General features: G+C 39.5%; 2 pseudogenes; one reads left to right on the top strand and one right to left on the bottom strand.

Annotated features, from left to right (window-relative positions):
* Positions 1-1,600: 1,600 nt before the first annotated feature.
* LOC148725539 (uncharacterized) lies at positions 1,601-2,572 on the bottom strand (annotated as a pseudogene).
* Positions 2,573-5,138: 2,566 nt separating this feature from the next.
* LOC148725538 (uncharacterized) lies at positions 5,139-8,051 on the top strand (annotated as a pseudogene).
* Positions 8,052-8,111: the final 60 nt, after the last annotated feature.

Here is an 8,111-nt window from a genome sequence, read left to right as displayed (position 1 = left end):
TTCCCTAACATATAACATGCTATGTACATCATCTTTGTGAGAAAGGGTGAAAAAAATAAGTTTTTAAGCTTACTTTGGGTTCAAATTCAGGTAATTCCAGCCGGTGAGTAACATTTGCGTTTTCAAGCCTCACAGACCCATTAATTAATGGCGGGTATTTGAATCCAGAACCGAGTTACAAATTCTCTAAACAAATGTTTTCATCAACTACTTCAATCACCATGGACTGATCTTAAGAACGCTGTAAACATTTATCCCTTTTGCATTAATGGCCATCACCGGGCACGCAACTTTGACATTACAGCTTACTGCAAAGGATGTTTTAATGACGCTAGGTGGTTTTTGATCATGGGACCTTATCGTAACTGGGAGAGATTTTACCCTGTACCGGGAATGCTGTACAGCAAGAAAACTCACAATATTACATAGAATAACAACAAAGGTAAAAATTGCTTTACGAAATCTAGGAATATCTCTGTTATTGTTTCTTTGTTTGCAATCAAAACAGGAAAATAACTTGACAAGAGATTTCCTGAACAGACCCTATCGAATGGTTTCCTTGCCATTCTTCATTAGTTTAATTAAAGCAGCATGGAATAACAATACTATTCTCTTTTTGTTTTGGTGTAATAGCCATAGGTCGAACTGATCCAGTCGACCCTTTCTCAGATTACTCGGCACTTTCCTTTACTTATCCATAAATGGGTGTTCAATAGTGACCACATTTTTTTTTTCTTCTGGGTGTCAGAATTTAATTACAATTTTAGATGCTGGAGCGAATTATCGGTTGGAAATTCAGAGAAGAAAAGGGAAATATTAGTACAAGCCCATCTAAGATATAATTTCTCCGATGATTAGAAGGCCTGTGCTCAAAAACCGGTTTCACTTAGGAAAGGCGACTTTTATCAGCTTCTTTATTTGTCTTCTTCTCCCTCTATCTCTAAATATTAGATTAGGTGTTATGGTAATCGTGTATTTATAGAGACTTCAGTAAATAGTTTACTATGTAATATTTATCAGTAAGTTTTTTTGTTTCCATTCCTCAAGCTGACTTCGGAGGCGCTGAGGTTATGATTGTGTATGTACTTTGAAGACCAAGGATACCCAGTGAATGAATAATCTGAATAAAGTGTTGTGAAGTAAAATTTCTGCCCTCAAATACTTAAATAAGTGATATGACTGCTATCTGCAGGAGATGCTTTAGATTTACGGTTACAGCTCCTTGAAAAAGTTTTAACACCGTAGCTGCCTTATTGTTGTTGGCTGCATGCAAGTAGACGGGAAGTCTTGAGTAGCCATCAATGCCACCAAATACCACAATTCCCCACCTTCAGTAAAACAGAATGAAAAACTTTCAAAAATATAGCATACCCATGCATCTGTTTAAAAAAAAAACCACATCAGGCTGACTCAGTAACAGAACAGGAATGTCATTTGATGACAGCACATGCAAATCAAACAACTGGCTTGACCAATGTGTTTAGTCCTTCAGAGCCCTTTTCTGTCATCAACTGACGTTCCTGTTCTGTTGCTAAATCAGCCTGCTACGACAAGATGCAATTAATAAACACTTAGTACCTGATCAACTTGTGATTTCCATCTATGTGCCACAAGGACTGTGGTGCATGGACATTGTAGACTCTGTGTTTTACTGACTCTTTCCACCTGTTAAGAACACCCGTTAGATCTGACCTTTCAGTAACCTTATGGCAAAAACTGGATGCTGCTGCTGTACTTGCCTCACCAACTGATTAACATCTTGATCACTGATGTCACTGTATGTTTCTGTATATATATATTATGCACTGGGTAAGTTCAAGAAAAATGCATAAATTTTTCTGGTATGACTGTTTTTATCAAAAGTCACGTCTCTGTCAAGGACTCAAAGACCACATCAATTTCGATTATTACAGTGGTGGATCCAGACCTACAGATGAGAGAGGAGGGCCGGTCATCCAGACCCTGAGATGAAGTGGGGGGGAGTCGACGTCCAAAATATTTTTTCGGCCCTTCAGGCCTCATTTTGGTCTTAAAATAATGATGGGCACCCGGGGGGTCCAGGTCCCTCCCCTGGATCCACCACTGAATTTAAAACACTGTTCCTGACTTTAACGGACACCATGTTAAAAACCACAACGAGTTCAGCAGGGGACAAAACAAAGAATAGCGAGCTCACCTGATATCCCGATTCCAAAGTTAGACATCCTTCTTTCCACAGTCCTTTTTGAAATTCCCAATAGCTCACTTATTTTTGGTACTATAAACCCACTTTCTACAAGGAATACGAGTTGATCCTCTGATATATCAAAATATCAAAGGGAGGGCAACCTTGGCGGCCAGTGAGTAAATGGTGGGTGTGGGTACAGGGAACGCTCGATCTCCGTGCGCTCCATAAACAGGTAATGGCGGACCCTATGCCCGCCACGACAGAATCGGGTAAATCCCCACAATTTATAAGACTACGATGTAAATACTCCAGTCGCAGTAAAATTCCACTGTAATCACCATCCTGATAAGAATCCAAACGTTCCAAAGTGTCTTGTACAACAGCAAGTGCAAACGCTGCCGCCATGTTTGTACAAAAGGCGCAAAGAATGATGGACTAAAGAGCCACCCACGACCCACACCGTGACAGATGGTCTTGATCAACGATCACTGAGGTGTAAACAAAAATTCAGAAGTCGTGTTGAAAATTTTCAAGGTCAAGTTTGAAATATGACTCGGCAAGTGTAATTTGATGAAGCGAGTTGAAAATACACGGTGAACAAGGTCAAAAATCTAAAGGAAGAGTGTAGAATTTTATATTCGGCTATAAAATTCAAGTAGAAATTTAAATGATGAATTTAAAATTCAGACAATGAATTTTGGCGGGGATCGTACGCCACATGAGAAAGGTCAACTAAAAAAGTTGAGTTTAAAAAATAAAAGACGAGTGTAAAAAAAAGTTTTTCAATGATGTGAAATCTGAAGGAGTGTAAAATTTTATATTCGGCTATAAAATTCAAGTAGAAATTTAAATGATGAATTTAAAATTCAAACAATGAATTTTGCTGGGGATCGTACGTCGTACAATTTGTGCTTGGAGTTTTGTTTGTAAGATATGATTATTGAATCGTGTTACATAAGGTAATGCCACGCCATGCAGCCACGTGCCGACATTGGACACCGTTAAGGTATATGAATTTTGTATGCACAAGACATCGGGTCTTTTGTCTTCTATGCATGTGCTGCTAGCCGTAGTTTTGATTGCCAAATAAAAGCTGTTACAAAGCCTCAATCTCTCCGTCTTACAACGAATCGAGACCTTTCTTTTTATACCAAACACGACAGGAAAACTTGCAAAGTTTTGGTATGTCAGGGCGCTTTTCCTGCTACACTGAGGGGCAATATGGCATTGGTTATAGTTCTTGATGGAATACAGTGATCTTTATTTTCAATGAAGTTCGAAGCCATCTGAAGGGCTAAGGAAGAAAGTACAAAGGTTGAATACTTCATTTCTATGGTAAGAATCTTATGTTTTTGTTTTAGAAAATACGCCTCCTTCTGGCTGCAATTTGCTAAAATAGAAGCTTAGTTTGGGATGATATCAATTATGTTTTTAGGAGGAGGCGAGGGGAGCAATGGTATCATCTTAAGTCCTTTTGGGGTGAAAGTCGATCCATATAGCAACTTTTAGCGAATCCACAAGCATTTAATCCCTGGACAGAAGCTCTGAAAGTGAGACTTGGCAGAAGATATATTTCTGCATATCAGACTAACTGTTTAAGAGGGTATTTCAGCTAATGTAGTGACAGTAGAAAATAACAGGATAAGATTTAATGAAAAGAAGTGTCTACGGTGATTTTTCAAAGTTAAGTGACATTCCCAAACTTGACATTTATCGGTACTGGTCTGAAGAGACAGCCAGACCATGCCGCCAGTAAAAAATAACCGGTTTGCTGTTGGCCATTATGTTTGAACGAAGAAATTACTTGCCCTTGAGTATGCCGAAGAGAGAGCTAGTTGAATAAAGAATTATGAAATGAACAGCAGCGGACTCGATGATTAACAGAAAAAGTAAGCAGGGTATGAAAATATTTTTATAACAATGAAATAATGAGAGTAATTATCATATGGCAAGGTAAACTTGAGGTAAATCCGAGTCTTCTGATTGGCTCACCAAAGGTGATAGTCTTTGTTTTTTTTATACCCACTTTATCTACATGATAAATATATTTACAGATTGAAAAAAGAATGCAACTAGCCTGCCAGCAGGGAGGAACTTACATGTAGTCGCCATAAAAGCTGACCACCTAAATAATAAACTACCAATGAATAAAATATGTTTCTCACTAAGTTTTTCAGATAACTAAAGCCAGAGAGGCAGTTAGTCATCTGGGCAATGAGGTTGATAAGAACCACTCAAATACATTGAAAGGTGATTAGATAGCTAGCCAGCTAAGTGTGTCAATAGATAGATAGACAGACAGACAAAGGCAGACAGATAAAGTGAGATAAACTGGAATTTACGGCTGCATAAATGAACATGTACTGGCAGCCAGATACAGTACAGTGTATGTTAGATTTGAAATGTTTATTTTTTTAAGAACTTTTTTAATTTTGAAAGAAAAATAGCTGGCTCATTTTTGGACCAATATATCACAGAGTGCAGTAAATGGTTTGAACCCGAGGGTAACATGTGAAGGTGTAGTCTGATCGTCCAGGTGAGTGTAGTTCTGAGAAGGACTGTTGTCGGTGGTAGTGACTGACGTTTCGACAACCTGTGCGGAAGTCATCATCAGAGTCAAGTCTCACTTGACTCTGATGACAACCTGTGCGGAAGTCATCATCAGAGTCAAGTCTCACTTGACTCTGATGATGACTTCCGCACGGGTTGTCGAAACGTCAGTCACTACCACCGACAACAGTCCTTCTCAGGACTACACTCACCCGGACGATCAGAATACACCTTCACTTGACTCTGATGATGACTTCCGCACAGGTTGTCGAAACGTCAGTCACTACCACCAACAACAGTCCTTCTCAGGACTACACTCACCCGGACAATCAGACTACACCTTCACATATCACAGAGTATATTAAAAAGGCTTGAAAGATTATTTACTTTCATATTTGTATAATTTGTTACATATAAATATGTAAACGGCGATCATTATTTAGTGAGGGCTCACGTTTGGCCGTCGATGAGAGCAGAGTTGCTGCACAATGTTGTTGTTGTTTTGTCTGTGAACAGTGGTGCCGTTCTTCATGCCTCTTGTGATCCTTGCCGGGCTTCGTCTTTAGGTTGTTGTAGTCATGTTGTAGCCGTTTTATTTTGTATCCTTGACCATGTTCAGAAGCATGGGACAATGTTGAAAACACCTTGCACAAGTCAAGAATGTTCTTGGAATAAAGGAAAGAAGAGAAACAAAAATCCCAGTAGAGTAAGCGATGCGACATATCCAGGCAAGAGGTCCAAGCAAACTTTGTCCGTCATTGAGTTTGATCCGAGGCCTGCCAGATATAGGGAAGTAAACGAACAGCATATTAATAAATTTTTGAGAAACATTCAAGCTTTGTCTCTGAAGCTGAAGATACAGGAGTTTCAATGTGGGAAACTCAGCTACAGCTTACCTACAGTGATTATGCACTTGTTGTTAAAGCAAGTTAAACTGTTGTACAATAATTTAAAGCCGGAAGCTCTTATGGAAATGCCTGCAACACAGGAGCAGAGCAAATCCGAGAGATGGTTCTTTGAATGCTGGTGCAGGCTGACAGCGTCCAGGTGTCTCGGTGCTTTCAAAGTTGGGAGGCTTGTTAGTGAGTCCCAGCGAAATGCTGCCACTGAAGCGAATAAGTTTATTGCCAACCAGATTTGGGCCTTGCATCTGATCATTTTCAGACATACTGGATGCGTTATGGCATTGAAAGTGAACCAAAAGCTATTGTGAAGTATGCCACAAAGACAAGAGTATCCCCTACAGGACTTTGGGTGAACCCTGAGTTCCCATTTATTGGTTGTTCTCGAGACGGCCTTGTTGGCAATGACACTGTTGTAGAGATCAAGGCATTGAGAATCGTTAAACAGTACAGTGTAGAGACAGTTACGTGCAAAAACTCTCCAATGCCTAAGAAAATTCTTGATAGGCAGAGCTTCAAAGTAGAAGATGGGAAGTGTGTCCTGAGGCAGACCCATGCGTATTATTACCAGTGCCAACACATCCTTCTTTTGACAGAAAGAAAGTTCTGTGATTTTATTCTTCATGTAGCAAGTGGTCCTGATTCAGTAGAACGGATTCCAAGAGATGAGCCTCTAACTAAGAAGATTTTGTGTTTTGTGACAGCATTGTGGATGCTTGTTATTGCCCCTGAGGTCTTTGAAATGCGTGTCCCTAGGAATCTCTTGCCATTTGTTTTAGATGACCCTTCAGAGAGCTTGCATTCCCCCAAACAGTCTCCTTTGGAATCACCTGATTGTGGTGTAATACCTGGAGACCCTACCACATGTACTTCTTCATTTGAGTCTGTAGAACAATTTGCAGTCCCCGGATGCACATCGCCCACTACTATGGATCCTGTAACACCTGCAGCACGTTCACCTGTGTCACCTCCGTCATATCCTGACTTGTGCAGAGCCATAGAATCTGAATTGGTTGAAGAGTCTATCCAGCCGAGCATATACTGCCAAGAAGAAATTGATGCTACAGAGGCTCTACTCTCAGCCGCCAGTGTTGTTTTCAGTGCTAAAAAATGTGCTTCTGAACAAGGCCAGGAGCTGACTGTCTTTCCTTGGGGTGGCCTGACGAGTACTGGGATATCACTTACCAATAATTGTCCCTTGGATAATTGGTTGATGATTTTTCAGGCTCTGACCAAATCACACAAGGTGAAGGTCAGTGACCTTCCAGAGTCAGCTCACATATTAGGGACATCCCTCAAGCTCATAGATGATGGCCTATATGCAGATGCAAAGTTGCTTATCTTGCAGTCTATTCTACAATGGCAGCAACTAAGGGGTACGCATAAACTGTTTTCTTTTTCCTTTTAAAAATTATCATCTAATCTTACACAGACTTCTAGGTCACATTTAAACACAGGTTATAATTTTAACTTTGGTCAATTCTCTATATTTTCCTTTGTCTCGTAGCCTTATTATTCATGGGTTAGGGCTAGGAGACAAAAGAATTTGAAGGTAAAAAACTTACCTAGATTTTATTTTTACCTCTGACATAAAAAATTTGTCAATGAGTATTTTTATAATAGAGCTAACTATTTTCAATAATAATAATGTTGGCAAAGATTTGATAAGAAGAAAAATGCATATTAATAATAATTATGTAATAATAGAAACATTATATTAAATTCAATTTTTGTGTTATATTTTTTATTTTAAAGTTGTTGCTGGTACCCTGGACTTGTATGGCAATGAGAACGACTATTTCTTGATGCTCCTTCCTCCATACCTGATAAGCACCATTACAACAACCTGTTGCCTTACAATTTGTCCGCTGCAAGTACACTCAATGCAGTCTATGTCAGTCACCCATTGAACAGCCCTCCTTGCTTACAAGCAGTATTTTTCTGGATGCCCTTGAAGACTGGCAGCACTCACCTGATTCCCGGAGTGGAAGGAACTTTTCTAACAAGCCAGCAGAAGAAATCCCTTTCAATGAGGATGTGACTTTTGATGAACATGGACATGCAGACACCTCATGGCTTTGTGCGGGGGTGAGGGTTAGCAGCCGTCGTGTTATGTTGAATTTGAAATCATTTCTTGTTTTTTCAGTTGATTTGCTTAGAAGAAGAGGTAATCTTAGATTGTCAAACACGTCACAATCAATGTTTTTGTTTAGGAAATGCTTTACACTGTATGGGGCAACACTGTGGAATGGGGGTCACTACATTTTTACCTTTTATTAAAATAATATGTGGTACATGTATCATGGTTTGAGTGAAAATAGACAAAAGGGCTCCGGACTCTGGTCTTCTTCATGTATGTTTCATGAGCCACTGGGATTTTATTTAAGTTTTTTAATATATTGTAGCTAGGTCCAAGGTAAAGAGAGCATAAATCTGACATTGAGTTGCTACTCATACAGCTTTGTATTTTATTTTGGAATTCTCTTTAGCCC

This window comes from Stylophora pistillata, chromosome 8 (assembly GCF_964205215.1).
Source record: "Stylophora pistillata chromosome 8, jaStyPist1.2, whole genome shotgun sequence".
Classification (NCBI taxonomy): Eukaryota; Metazoa; Cnidaria; class Anthozoa; order Scleractinia; family Pocilloporidae; genus Stylophora; species Stylophora pistillata.
This window is presented reverse-complemented; position numbering and strand designations above follow the sequence as displayed.